The 14,576-nt window shown below is 38.5% G+C and overlaps 1 protein-coding gene across 3 annotated transcripts in view; it reads left to right on the top strand.

Annotated features, from left to right (window-relative positions):
• Crag (DENN domain-containing protein Crag) overlaps window positions 1-14,576 on the top strand; it is an 878,555-nt gene that overhangs the window by 257,895 nt on the left and 606,084 nt on the right. The window lies entirely within an intron of this gene.

Here is a 14,576-nt window from a genome sequence, read left to right as displayed (position 1 = left end):
TTTCCAAATAATGCCGGTAAAAACGTTTTTAATATCAAAAAAACCCCTTCAATTTTTACTGATCCATTCATTCCAAATGTTTACCTAGCTCTGCCTTGAATTTATTTAAGCTATCAACTTCCACAACAACAACAGGCAGAAGTTTGCCTTTAGCCAGCTGGTAGTTGATTGCTGGAACAAACTTCCGCCTGTTGTTGTTGTAAAAAACAACAACAGGCTGAAATAATGAAGGAATATCGTGAACGTCTATTCTACAACTGTCTTTCCTCAGTTTGAATCTATGTTCCTCAGGTTTGTAATCTGAGGAAGAGGGAAAAATCCCATCAGCATTAAGTATGCTCAATCCATGGAAGGCCTTATGCACCTCAATTAGATTGCCTCGCAGGAGCCTAGTCTCCAGCAGAGTAGCTTTATATTCCTATTTACGGTACTTAAAGTTAAAGTAACTTAGATAGAGATTTGTAGGTATTACTTAGTATCGGAAAGGGTATCAAATACACGTGTTTACCGTTCATAAACAGCCGCCATTGTTACGTGAAAATTAATCAGTAAATCTATTAATCTTGTCGAACTTCATTGGCAATTAAATTGTACTTTTAACTATACATATAACCACTTAGGTTACGGAACATAAATAATTAGTAAAAATAAATAATTAATACATAACTTGATACAGAAGTTATATAAAGGGACTTCGTAGATAACACTCGTTACTGAAACGCGATACAGCATATCCGGAATTCGATAGCATTAGCTTTGTATAGTATAGTGCATAATATAATATTGTCAATTAATCAGTAGATCTATTAATCTTGTTGAACTTCATTGTCAGTTAAATTGTTCTTTTAACTATATATATATAACGACTTAGAGTACAAACGTAACAAATAATTAATACATACTTGATACGGAAGTTATATAAAGGCAACTAGTAGATAACACTCGATACTGAAAAATAAATATAGCGTTATAACTGTGTTAAGATACAAGTTTAAGGTTTTAATTTTGTTCTGAAATTGTAATTTTACTGACATTTAAATCGAAATCATGACTCTGACCAGAGCAGCAAAGCAAAAGGCTCAAGCTAATGGGAGTGCTGTGACTCAGGGGAGAACTGAGGGGGGCAGTTGCCCTCTGAATCACAGCCTTTTAAGATGCACTGTTTGCTTGATGTTTGCGGAGCAATCGGGTACGGGACATGATACTGCCATGGGGGATGTCTTTGTGTGTGCACGATGCAAGGAGTGCAAGGAAATTAGGCGACAACTCGGCGTTGTTTTGGGCCTATATGAGACCTTGAAGGACAGGGTGGATGCCCTCGAAGGAAATAAATTGAGGGGCCCATCAAGCTCTCAGCTGCCCACATCAACGCCAGAGCTTGCACTTGGTCATCTTGCAACACAGAGGCAGCCCCCAAGGCAGAATGCGCTGGTCCCACAGGAACTAGTAGTTGTTGGTGACTCTATTGTCAGGGAAACGGGGAACATGCTTTGTAAAAAGGATAGGTGGAACAGGACCAGGGTATGTCTGCCAGGGGCAAGGGTTGATGACGTTGTAGAGCAGATATCATCCTTTAAGGGCACAAAAGGTGATATAGTTGTACACGTTGGCACTAATGACATTAAGAGTAGGAGACCAGCGGAATTACTTAACAAGTACAGGTCACTGTTGAAAAAAAGCCGTGAAGTAGGGTTAAATTTGAAAGTGTCTGCAATTCTGCCCAGACACGATAGGAGGGAGTATATGATGAGAGCCTTGTCGATCAATTCGGCCCTGGAAAGATTGTGCAAGGCTCAAGGGGTAGAATTTTTTTCAGCCTGGAATGTACTTGTTAACAGGAGAGATTGCTTCGACAGGGATGGGATACACTTAAATAGAAAGGGTGCAAGAATATTTGCTGATGCTATCGAGGCAGTGTTAGGTGGGTCGGAAAACTGCTAGCTTGGGGGGAGACAAAGACTAATGGATTAACAGTGGCCACTGGCAGAGGTGAAAGAGATTCTTGCACTACTTCTATTGGAATGAGCAGAAGCCTGAAAAACAAGATACAGGATATTTCAGAGACTGCTGGAAGTCATTGTGATACAAGTAAACACATGGGTTGTGTTAGGGTAGCTAAGAATAGAAACAAGTGCAGGTATACTTGCGTGTACACCAATGCTAGGAGTTTAGTAAATAAATTTGATGAATTTGAGGTATTGCTCAAAACATCAAAGGCAGATATTGTTGGGATATCAGAGACGTGGTGTCACACATATATAAGGAATGCAGAACTGGAATTTGGGGAGTACAATGTGTATAGAAAGGATAGACAGGACAGGAGGGGAGGAGGGGTTATGCTATTAGTTAAAAAACACATAAAATCCAAGGAAGTGAAGCCAGTCGACATTGATGGACAGTGCAGTGTCGAGTCAGTTTGGTGTGACATAAGCATAGGTAAATCAAAATTGAGAGTAGGAGTGTGCTATAGGCCTAATGACTCTGATGAGTATAATAAGATACTGTACAGGGAAATAGAATGGGCCAGTAAATCAGAGAGTCTTATAATGGGGGATTTTAATTTCCCAGATATTGACTGGAATTTGTGGGTTGGTCACTCACACACTAGCAGGGCTTTTGTGGATTTATTGGATGATTGTTTTCTACACCAGCATGTTCGGGAGGCAACTAGAGGGAGTAATACTCTTGATCTGATTATCAGTAGTGATTCTTCATGCATTAGGAATCTGCAGATAAAGGAACCACTGGGTGGCAGTGATCACAGTGTGCTGAAGTGGGATTTACTCAAGGAGGTAACTACCATCAGAGGCAAAGGGAAGGGTTTTTGCTTTCGTAAAGGCGACTATGATGGTCTGAGACAGTATTTAAATTCTATACAGTGGGACCAACTGATGATGTTACCAACAGCAAATTCAAAATGGGAAGCATTCAAGGAACTAATCTTGGAAGCTACCAGGCTTTACATACCAACCAAGAAATATTGTTCAAGGTTCAGGCCTAAATGGTTGTCAGATGAACTAATGAGACATATGGCAGAGAAGAAAAATGCATGGGATACATACAAATTAATGGGTGACATGGAAGCCTATGATAGATATAAGTTGGTCTGTAACCAAGTCACAAAGGAGATTAGGCAGGCAAAGGCAGATTATGAGAAATCCTTGGCAAAGGACGCAAAGAAAAACAGAAAAGAGTTCTTTACCTATTTAAACTCAAGAAGGAAAGGGATGAATCAGATTGGTCCACTGGATGTTGATGGTTCAACAGTTGAGGATCCTGCTCAGGTGGCTAACAATCTAAACGAGTATTTTGCATCTACATTCACACATGAGGAGTTATTCAGGAAGGGGAATGTCGTAGGTGAAGTAAACATTGGCAGTGAGCTAGATTATTTTCTAATAACTGAGAGGAAAGTGGAGGAGAAATTGCTGAGGATAAACATAAAAAAGGCACCAGGGGTGGATGGGATCTATCCAGTTATATTAAAGGAGGCAGCAAAGGAAGTAAGCAAACCCCTAGCCATAATTATGAGAGCTTCTTTGGACTCAGGGGAGGTACCCATGGACTGGAGATGTGCAAATGTAACCCCAATTCACAAAGGAGGATCAAAGGCTGACACAAGTAATTATAGACCTGTTAGTTTAACTTCGGTTCCAGGAAAATTAATGGAGGCACTGGTTAAAGAAGCACTGCAGGATCATCTGGACAAGAATTCAGTTATAGCTCAGACACAGCATGGTTTTGTTAAGGGCAGGTCTTGTCTGACCAATTTGATTGGATACTATGATGTAGTCACAAAAGAACTGGATGCAGGGAATAACTTTGATATTATATATTTGGATCTTAGTAAGGCATTTGATACTGTTGCGCATGGAAGACTGCTGCACAAATTGGAGAAGTGTGGCATTGGAGGCAAATTGCTGCTATGGATAAAGGGACGGTTGAGTGGCAGAAGACAGAGAGTGGTAATCAATGGACACTGCTCAACGTGGAGTGGAGTTCCTCAGGGTTCAGTGTTGGGTCCATTGTTGTTTTCTGTATTTATAAATGATATTGATGATGGTGTATCAGGCTTAATGTCCAAGTTTGCAGACGATACCAAGGTTGGCAGGGTTGTTAAGGACACTACTGATACTATGCTGCTGCAACAGGATCTGGAAAGGTTGAGCAGATGGGCTGAGAGGTGGCAAATGAAGTTTAACATTGACAAATGTAAAGTACTACATATGGGAAACAGTAACCCCAGATCAATGTATCAACTCTGTGGTACTACGCTGACAGTGGTAGAGAATGAAAAGGACCTGGGGGTAATTGTGCAGGCAGATATGAAGTTCTCTGAGCAGTGCAGACGAGCTGCAAGAGTAGCTCATGGTGTCTTGTCAATGATATACAGGAATTTTTCTAGCAGGGATAAGGATGTGATTATTCCCTTGTATAAGGCATTGGTCAGGCCACACCTTGAGTACTGTATACAGGTCTGGAGGCCTCATTTCAAGAAGGATGTAGAGCTGCTCGAACGAGTACAGAGAAGGGCAACAAGATTAGTGAATGGAACAAAGGGTTGCTCTTACGAAGAAAGGCTTAAGTTTTGCAAATTACAGAGCCTGGAGACTAGGCATCGGCGAGGTGATCTGATAGAGGTGTATAAGGCTTTGAATGGCTTGAGCATGCTCAATGCCGATGGGATTCTTCCTCTTGCTCAGAATAATCACCTGAGAGGGCATAAATTCAAATTGAGGAAGGACGGATGTCGGATAGATGTGCGGAAATTTGCCTTTAGCCAGCGGGCAGTTGGTTTGTGGAATAGACTCCCATCACTTGTTGTTGAAGTTGAGAGCCTAAATAAATTTAAGGCTCAGCTGGACAGGTATTTCAAACGAACGGAGGGGTGAAATGGGAGTAGTGGTTGGTTTTTTTTTTTTTTTTTTTGGCTGATGCTGAATAAGCTTGCTTTCTTGCATCATATGCCTCTACTAATGCTAATGCTAATGCTCCAATTTGCAGAACATAAACCTTTTTTCATAAGCGCACCCATTTATTCCCTTCACCAGTCTTGTTGTCCTTCTCTGTACTCAGTCTAGCAACTGTACATCTTTCCTAAAATGAGGCTACCAGACCTGTACGCAGTATTTAAGGTTTGGCCTGGCATTTCCTTTATACAAGGAGATAATCGCCTCCTTATCCCTGCACACAAAATTCGTGTATATTATTGACAAGACCCCATGACCTAATCTGACAGCCTGTCTGCACTGCTCAGAAAATTTCATATCAGATTTCACAATTGCCACAAGGTCTCTTTCATTCTCCACTACTCTGAGTGTAACACTACTTAGTAGGTATATTTTTCTATTTTTCTACCCATATTTAATATTGCATCTGACAATATTAAACTTCAGTTGCCACTTTTCAGCCCATCTACCAAACTTTTCCAGATCTGTTGCAGCAGCATAATGTTATTCAACATCATCAGCCATTTTCAATCCACTGCAGGATGAAGGCCTCTCCAGCGACTTTCCAGTTCCTTCTGTTTTGAGCACTGGCCATCCATTTACTACCCACAAAGTCATGAATTTCATCTATCCATATCTGCCTTTGTCTTCCAGGTTTTCTTCTAGCTCTTGGGTACCATTCTGTTATTTTCTTAGTCCATCTGTCATGTCTTCGAGCTATGTGTCCTGCCCAAGACCATTTTAGTTCTTTAGTTTTGATAAGAATGTCCTTTACTTGAGTTTGCTGCATAATCCATGTGTTTCTCTTCTTATCTAACAGTCTGATTCCCAATATAATTCGTTCCATTCTTCGCTGTGTAGTTCTCAGCTTCTCTTCCATTCTTTTGGTGAGTGCCCAAGTTTCACTTCCAGGGGTCATGGTGAGGAGTATACATTGGTTCATTATTTTACATTTCAGACAAACTGGGATATTGCTCTTCAGTATGTGACTATATTTCCTGAATGCTATCCATCCAAAATTTATTCTTCTCTTGACTTCCAGCCATTTATCATTATTACAGCTAATAACTTGTCCTTGATAAGTATATGACTCCACCTTTTCAATTACTGCTTCTTCAATCATTATTTCTCTTTCTGTGGCATACTTGTTCATCATTACTTTTGTTTTAGCCATATTCATCTTTAGTCCAAAATCCTTACTTACTGTGCATAACTGATTAAGATTTTCCTCTAATTCTTTGGGATTGTGGCTTATAACCACAAGCTCATCTGCAAATCTTAAATGGTTTAGGTACTCTCCATTCACATTGACTCCTTTCTGCGACCAGTCTAATCTTCTGAAAGCTTCCTCAAGGGCAGCAGTAAACAACTTCGGAGATATTGTGTCTCATTGTCGAACTCTTTTCTCAATTTTAAATTTCCTAATATCTTTGTCTAGTCTAATAAAGGAGGTAGCATTCTCATATATTTTCTTCAAAATCATAATATGCGGGGTATCTATGCCTTGTCTTTCCAGTGCCCGAAACATTGCCTTATGCTGTATGGAGTCAAATGCCTTTTCATAATCCACAAATGCCAGGCATAATGGTGTTTTATATTCATTTGCTTTCTCCATTAGCTGTGATATTACGTGAAGGTGATCCATAGTTGAGAATCCTGTCCTAAAGTCAGCTTGCTCTTTCGGTTGATTCTCATCAAGTATTCTTTCTAATCTGTTAGTAATGACCCTTGTGAACAACTTGTAGATGTGGGATAACAAGCTAATTGGTTTATAATTTCCAATTTCTGATTTATCTCCTTTCTTATGCAGCAAAACTATGATTGCATTATTCCATTGCTTAGGCGTCACACCTTTTCTAATGCACTTTGTGAAGAGCCTTGCTAGTTTTTGTGTTATGTCTCTTCCTCCCAATTTTAACAACTCTGCAGTAACTTCATCGTACCCCAGGGCTTTCTGATTCTTCATTTTCTTCAATGCATGTTCTACCTCATCAGAAAGAATGTCGGGTATGTCGTATGTGCTGCTACTTTGCAATCCATCTTCCCCACTGCTGGCATCATTCCCTTGCTCCTTGTATAATTCTCTATAGTAGTCTTCTGCTATTTGAATTATGCCTTCTCTGCTGTTTAAAAGTATACCATCCCTATTCTTCAATTTCAGTATCATTTGTCTTTTTGTATTACTGCTCATGGCCGCTGATTTAAATCTTTTGTTTTCCCTTAATGCTTGTTGTACTTTTCTCGTGTTAAATCTTCTTATGTCCTCTCTGAGTCTCTTTCTAATGGCTTTGCATAACTCAGTATACTCAATTTTCTCCCTGTCTGTGTTTTTCTTGCTCTTCATTTGTTGTCTTCGATTCATCACGACAAGTTTTTCTTGACAAATTTTTTCTTCTTTGGATTTCTTTTTCCCTATAGGTTTCTTGGGCTTTATCACTTTCAGAAAGTTGTAATATTCCTCGTCGATATCTTGGTCCTGAGCAGTCTGCAGAAGCTCAAACTTGTTAAGTTCCAGTACATACTGCTTTTTCTCCTTTTCTGTTATCTCAGAGACCTTTGTATTATTTACTCGAGTCAGTTTTTTCCTTTCCTACATCTATATCAAGTGTACATCTTACCATTCTGTGATCACTTCCAACATTTACCTTATTCAGGACAGTAACTTCATTCACAATATATCTTCTATTAGTGAGTATGAAGTCGATTTCATTAGTTGTTAATCCATTTGGACTCTTCCATGTCCACTTTCTGTTCACCCTTTTCTTGAAAAAAGTGTTCATTACTGACAGTCCTTGAGATTCTGCAAATTCCACAAGTCTTTCACCTCTTTCATTTCTTTCACCAATTCCAAAATTTCCTATAGTTCCCCTTTCTGTGCTGTTTTGGCTTTTTCCAACCTTAGCATTAAAGTCCCCCGTAATAATAGTGTAGCGGGTTTTCTGCTCATCTAGAAGTCTCTCAATTTCGGTGTACATTTCTTCAACCTCTTCATCATCATGGCTCGATGTTGGTGCATAAATCATTATAACCTTTAGCTTGTATCTCTTAGAAATCTTGAGTATTAGTCTTGACACCCTTGGTGATGTACTTTTGAATTCCAAAATGTTGTTTTTAAAATCTTTATGGACCAGAAACCGAACATTGGTGTACAGCAGATTTCTGCTTGATAAACTTATAAGTGTTGAAACAAGAAGAAATAAGTGATAAACTTATTTCTTCTCGTTTCAGCCAAACCGATGATATTCCAATTCACATTTTCTAATTCCTTTTGCAGCTCTAATATCCTGTCTTTACCGATGAGTGATCTTACGTTATAACAGGCCAAGTTCAGTTTCCATGCATGGCAGCCTGGTCGTACCCAGAGATTCTTAGCACCCTCTGCTTCCACTCTGATCCTCTCGCTGCCTTAAGAGGGGGAGTGAAAGCTGCTGGGGACGGAGGGCCATTTGTTTTGTCGTGCTATCATATGCTGGAGGGTTTGGTTTTTTCCTCTTCACGTTGACCAGGCGTCTTGGAGTGAACCACTCTACATGTTCGTTGCCACCTAACTGACGTAACAGAGCTTACCATCGATAAGGTGTGCATGAGTGGATTTTAGGGAGGCAGGCCAACCGAACTTCTCCCAAATCTTCTGTATTAGAGAGATATTGGATCCATCAGTGTTTTCAGCTGAGTGTCTGATAACACACGGATACCTGTTCCCCCTCTAAGCTCCATATTGTTATTAACAACCCCCAACCTTTCATCATCTGCAAACTTTGACATTAAGCTTGGTATACCTTCATCAATATCATTGATAAATATACAAAACAACAATGGACCCAACACCGAACTGCGAGGGACACCACTAATAACATTAGTCCACGTAGAGCAGTACCCATTGATTTCCATTCTGTCTTCTCCCGCTCAACCATCCTTTTATCTGTTGTAGCAACTTGCCCTTAAAGCCATACTGCTCCAATTTGTAAAGTAGTCTTCCATGTGCAACAGGATCAAAAGCTTTTCCCGAAATCCACTTATATGATATCAAAATTATTTTTTTCAACCAGTTCCTTTGTGACAACATCATAGTGTCCAATCAGATTGGTCAGACAAGACTTCCCCTTGACAAACTCATGCTATGTTAAACATAAGAAAGGCACTTGGGGTGAATTATTGCTGCAGTCTTGTCTAAATGATCCTGCAATGCTTCTTTAACCAGTGACATCATTATTTTATCTGGAACAGAAGTCAAACTAATAGTCCTGTAATTACTTGTGTCACCCTCTCATCTCCCTTTGTGAATTGTAGATATATTTGCACATCTCCAAACCATGGGTACTTCTGCCGAGTCCAACGATGCTCTGATAATTATAGCTAAGGGTTTGCTTAATTCCTTTGCTGCCTCCTTTAATATAACTGTATACATCCCATTCACCCCAAGTGCCTTTCTTATGTTTAACTTCAACAATTTTTCTTCCCCTCCATTCTCAGCCACTGCAAAATCACTCAACTCTCTGCAGAGCCTGAAAAATATCTGGCCCTCTCCTCCTCATGTGTGAATGTAGATGCAGAATACTCATTTGGTTCGGCAGTTATCTGTCCCGAGTCTCATTAATTCTTATGAAATCCATTTGGGCCTGAACCTAGAGCAGTATTTCTTAGTTGGAACAAAAAGCCTAGTAGCTTCCAAGATTGCGTCCTTGAATGTTTCCCATTTATAATTTCCTGTTGGTATCATCATCAATTGGTTCCACTGTATAGAATCAAAAAAAATCTGAGACCACTGTTGTCACCTTTACAAAAGCAAAATCTCTTCCCTTTACCCCTGATGGTAGTTACATGTTTAAGTAAACCCCACATCAGTTCACTCTGATTACTGCTATCTAGTGGTTCCTTTATCTGCAGGTTCTTAATGCATGAATAATTACTGCTGATAATCAGATCAAGAACGTTACTCCCTCTTGTTGCCTCTCTAACATGCTGCTGTAGAAAACAGTCAACCAGTAAATCCACAAAAGCCTTACTAGTGTGCCAGTGACCCACTAACATTTTCTAGTCAATATCTGGGAAGTTAAAATCCCCCATCACAACATTCCAACAAAAAAATACTCTGATTTACTGGTTTACTCTATTTTTCTCTCATTATTCATTGTACTCATCAGATTCATTAGGCCTATAACATACCTCCTACCCTCATTTTTGCTGGATGCACTTTAGATTTTGTGTTTCTTAACCCCTAACCCTTCCTCCCTTCCTATCCTGTCCATTCTTTTTGTACACATCGTACTCCCCAAATTCCAATTCTGCATCCCTTATATCTGAGTGGCACCCCATCTCTGATATCGCAACAATAACCACCTTGGATATTGTTGTGATACCAGCACTTCAAATTCATCTGATTTGTTTACTATACTCCTATGGTGTACATGGCTGTATACATGCACCTGTTCTTACTCTTAGTTACTCTAACACAGCTTATGTATTTACTTGTTTCATGACCCCCCCCCCCCGCCGCAGTTCATGAAATCCCCAGCAACTGGCTTTCTGGGCTGCTGCTGCTACTGCTCAGTTCCAACTCTGCCTGCGGCTACTGTTAACCTATTAGTCTGTGAATCTCCCCAAGCTAGCAGTTTTCCAACCCACCTAACATTGCCTTGATAACATCAGCAAATATTCTTGTACCCTTTCTGTTTAAGTATATCCCATCCCTGTAGAAGCAATCTCTCCTGTTAACAAGCATAGACCACACCGAGAAAAAAATTCTACCCCACGAACGAACCCTGCACAATCACTTGGGGTTGAATTTATTGACAAGGCTCTCATCGTGTCTTGGCAGGATTGCAGACACTTTCAAATTTAACCCCGACTCGCAACTTTTTTAATCATTGACCTGTACTTGTTTAATAAATCCACAGATCTCCTACCCTTAATATCATTAGTGCCAATGTGTACAACGATATCACCTTTTGTGCCCTTAAAATATGATATCCGCTTTTCAACATCATCAACTTTTGCCTCTGGCAGACATATTCGTCCTGTTCTACCTATCCTTTCTGCACAGTATATTTCCCGTTTCCCTGATAATTGAGTCACCAACAATAGCTAGCTCCTGTGAGACCAGTGCATTCTGCCCTGTAGGTTACCGATGTGTTGCCTGGTGTTGCATAAGAATGTTCTCTGGCTTTGAGTTATGCAGCTGAGAACTTGATGGGCCAACCATTTTTAATCCTTTGAGAGCATCAACCTGGCTCTTCAAGCTGTCATAGATGTCCATCAGAATGTTGAGTTGGCCCCTAATTTTTTCATATTCTCTTCACCTAGCACACACAAAGACATCATGGCTAGATCATGTCCTGTTCGAGAGAGATCCACAAATATGTTACATTTTGCTCGTTTTTTTAGACTCGGATGCATTGGAGAATTGTCCCCTATGAAAGGTTCTCCCGCGAACCGCAGCACTTTCGCTACTTGGGGCAAGTTGCTTTGCTACTCTAGTCTGGGGCACGATTTCCATTGAAATACAATTTAGTTTACAATAAAAAAATGATTTATAAATTTAATCGATTAATTGCCACTATTATACTAAGCTAATAGATTCCTACTACAGTCCTACGTATTAAGCTATCCAGTTTTACGTTAAGACTTATGTTGTCAAGTTCGAGATATACGTAATGCTCCCTCTGCTAGAGTGAACTAGCAGATGGAGCAGCGAACACCCAATGAACTAGACTGAAGCAGAATTTATAGTACCTTATACAGACTATAAATTGATAATAGAGAGCTCTGTGAAAAAAATGTGTATCAGCCAAATACAAACTAATAAAAAAATTATTCCAGATAAAGTAGAGACCATAACTTTGTATTTCCAGCTTTAATTTTCTCTAAGCATATTAATGATATGTATTTAACTCACTTGTTTCTTTTAAAAGGAGATAATCCATGCCATTGTCAATATTGTTGTAAGCAATTTAGAGTGCAACATGTTGACTGCAGTTAGTATAATAGCATCTGAAGAATGGCTGTTCAGTTTTTGCTCAATTTACAGCAGTCACTCATGTAATAGAGAACAGTGCAAATCTAGATGAATTTTCAGATATCTAAAATGAATCCAGTTATATAACTGACTTTAATGTAAGATGGCTTTGGAAACTTTTAGATTGGCACATCTTGGTGTTAGAAGACTGTGCCAAAAAAAAAAAAAAAACTTTCAGTGAACCATGTATGGATAACAGTAAATCAAAATTAAATGTACCAGCTGTGAGGTACTACATTCAGAGTAGTCGAAAATGAAAAAGACCTGGGAGTTATTGTGCCATAGATATGAAGTTCTCTGTGCAGTACAGACAGGCTGCCAGGAGAACTCATGGGTTTTAATCACTGATATACAGGAACTTTGTTAGCAAGGGTAAGGAGATGTTATACCATTGTATATGGCAATGGGTAGGCCACTTCTTGAGTACTGCCTACAGGTCTGGAGGTCTCATTTTAGGAAGGATGAGGATCTGCTCAAATAGTGCAGAAATGGGCAGTGAGTTTGCTCAGGGGAGGAAAAAAGAGTGCCCTTAAGGTTTCAGTTCTGCAAATGCAGAGTCTATTGACTAGGCACCTGCAACTTGATCTCATTGAGTTGTTTTAGGCTTTGAATGGATTGAGCAAGCTCAATGCTGATGACATTCTTCCTGTAGTTCATACTTCACACGAGGGGCATTAATTCATAGGAAGGGTGTTTGCAGGATAAATGTGTGGAAGTTTGCCATCGTTAGTGGGTAGTTGATTGTTGGAACAAACTTCTATCAACTATTGTGGAAGTGCATAGTTTAAATAAATTTAGAAAGAACTAGGGTGAACTATTGGAGAGTTGGACAGGTGATTTTGAAAGTTTATTTATTTTTATTTTTATTTTTTTGGCTGATGCTGTTTAAACTTGCTTTATTTCATTATTTATCACTTAAAACTATCCACGAGGTATGAAACAAAGGATATTTCTAATCAAAATGAGCGTGGCCTGATGTAGCCAAGGGTTCAATCATGAGGGCAACAACAGACATGCATTTCAGTACACCATAGTTCAAGCCAGTGTGGCTACTAAATAAGGATTTAGAATGAATTATTTTGACAATGAATATGATTCTAAACCATATTTAGCAGCCACACTGGCTTGAACTATGGTGTACTGAAATGTATGTCTGTTGTTGCCCTCATGATTGAACCCTTGGCTACATCAGGCCACTTTCATTTTGATTAGAAATATCCTTTGTTTCATACCCTGTGGATAATTTTAGAAAATGAATTAACTTAATATTTCTCTTCAAATGTTCTAAAATATAATGGCATATAGGCAATAATTAAAAAAAAACAAAACAAAAAAAAAACTATTAGCAATCTCCAAAAAACTAGCACAAATTAAGGATGATTGCTAAAGAACTTGGATGTGGAAACTACAAAGATCAGTCGTGCGTTCAGGCTATGAAGAGCAGCTTGTAGCTTGTGAATGGTAATTGCGGGTTAAGAGAATTATCCTGCATTGTACAAACATTTTGAATCAGAAGTTAAATATTCGGGATTGTTAAAGCGACTTTTAAATCTGGAATTTCTTAACCAATTAGCACCAATGATCAACATCATGCATGAGCTCTCTTACATTTCAGAAGCTTTACAGATTCACTATGGCAAAAGCAGATAAATTAATTATTCGAACTATCAATGCTATTGCTAATTTGAAAAAATTCTGAAGGAAAATATGAAGCTAAAATTGAGTGCATGTGGAAGTGGAAAGAATTTGAAGGAATCAGAATCGAAAGTAAGAACAGTAAAATTACCTCGTGACAAGTTATTAAATGTATTCTTTTATCCTTAAAGGATAAGTTATTAATGCAACAGGGTGATTTTAAATTAAATAAAGAAAATAATCATACCATTGAAAAAAAATTTTAAACATTTTACCGGAAATCGTGGATTTTAAAAGAACTTTCATCTCGGTGGCAAGACTGAAAACCGAATAAGAAATTTGTTTTCTGAAAAAAATTAATGATTTTAGAGATTTTGTTGAAGACAGTTTATTTTTAAAATCGAGTGAAATTCCCTTTACAATTAAGAAAGCCAGAAATATCTTTGAAACCATTGCGATTAACAGTGCTGAAACTGAGCGAGCTTTCAGCATAATGAATAATATTGTGTGACTGAATGAATAAATGAACGAATAATGTTGAAAATTAAACACATTGCAGATTATGACGACCATACATCTAAATGGAAAACCATTGCTTCAGTTTGATCCAGATCGTTATGTCAATATTAATAAAGAAGTAAATTTCATATGGCAATTTTTAGAAGAAAAGTTTCTTGAATATTTGTGCAATATTTTTTTCATGTAATCTGTGATTTTTGTGTACCTTTTCTAGAACAGTTTATTTTTTTATGTAATATTTGTTTTTATATTCTAGAATGTTTGTGATAATTTGTTATTTGTAATATGGGAAATATTTTTGTTATTTTTTATTCACAATATTAAAATTTTATAGTGAAAAAAAAAATGTATCCATTATATTTCCCTAGTTGCAAAAAAAAGAATAAAAAAGTTGCGCGTCTGCCGAGCACGCGCGGTAGATGGTTTTATGTGAAACATCCTTCGCGTCACTATATGAT

This window comes from Mastigoproctus giganteus, chromosome 2, assembly GCF_048544385.1.
Source record: "Mastigoproctus giganteus isolate SK-2022 chromosome 2, ASM4854438v1, whole genome shotgun sequence".
Classification (NCBI taxonomy): Eukaryota; Metazoa; Arthropoda; class Arachnida; order Uropygi; family Thelyphonidae; genus Mastigoproctus; species Mastigoproctus giganteus.
This window is presented reverse-complemented; position numbering and strand designations above follow the sequence as displayed.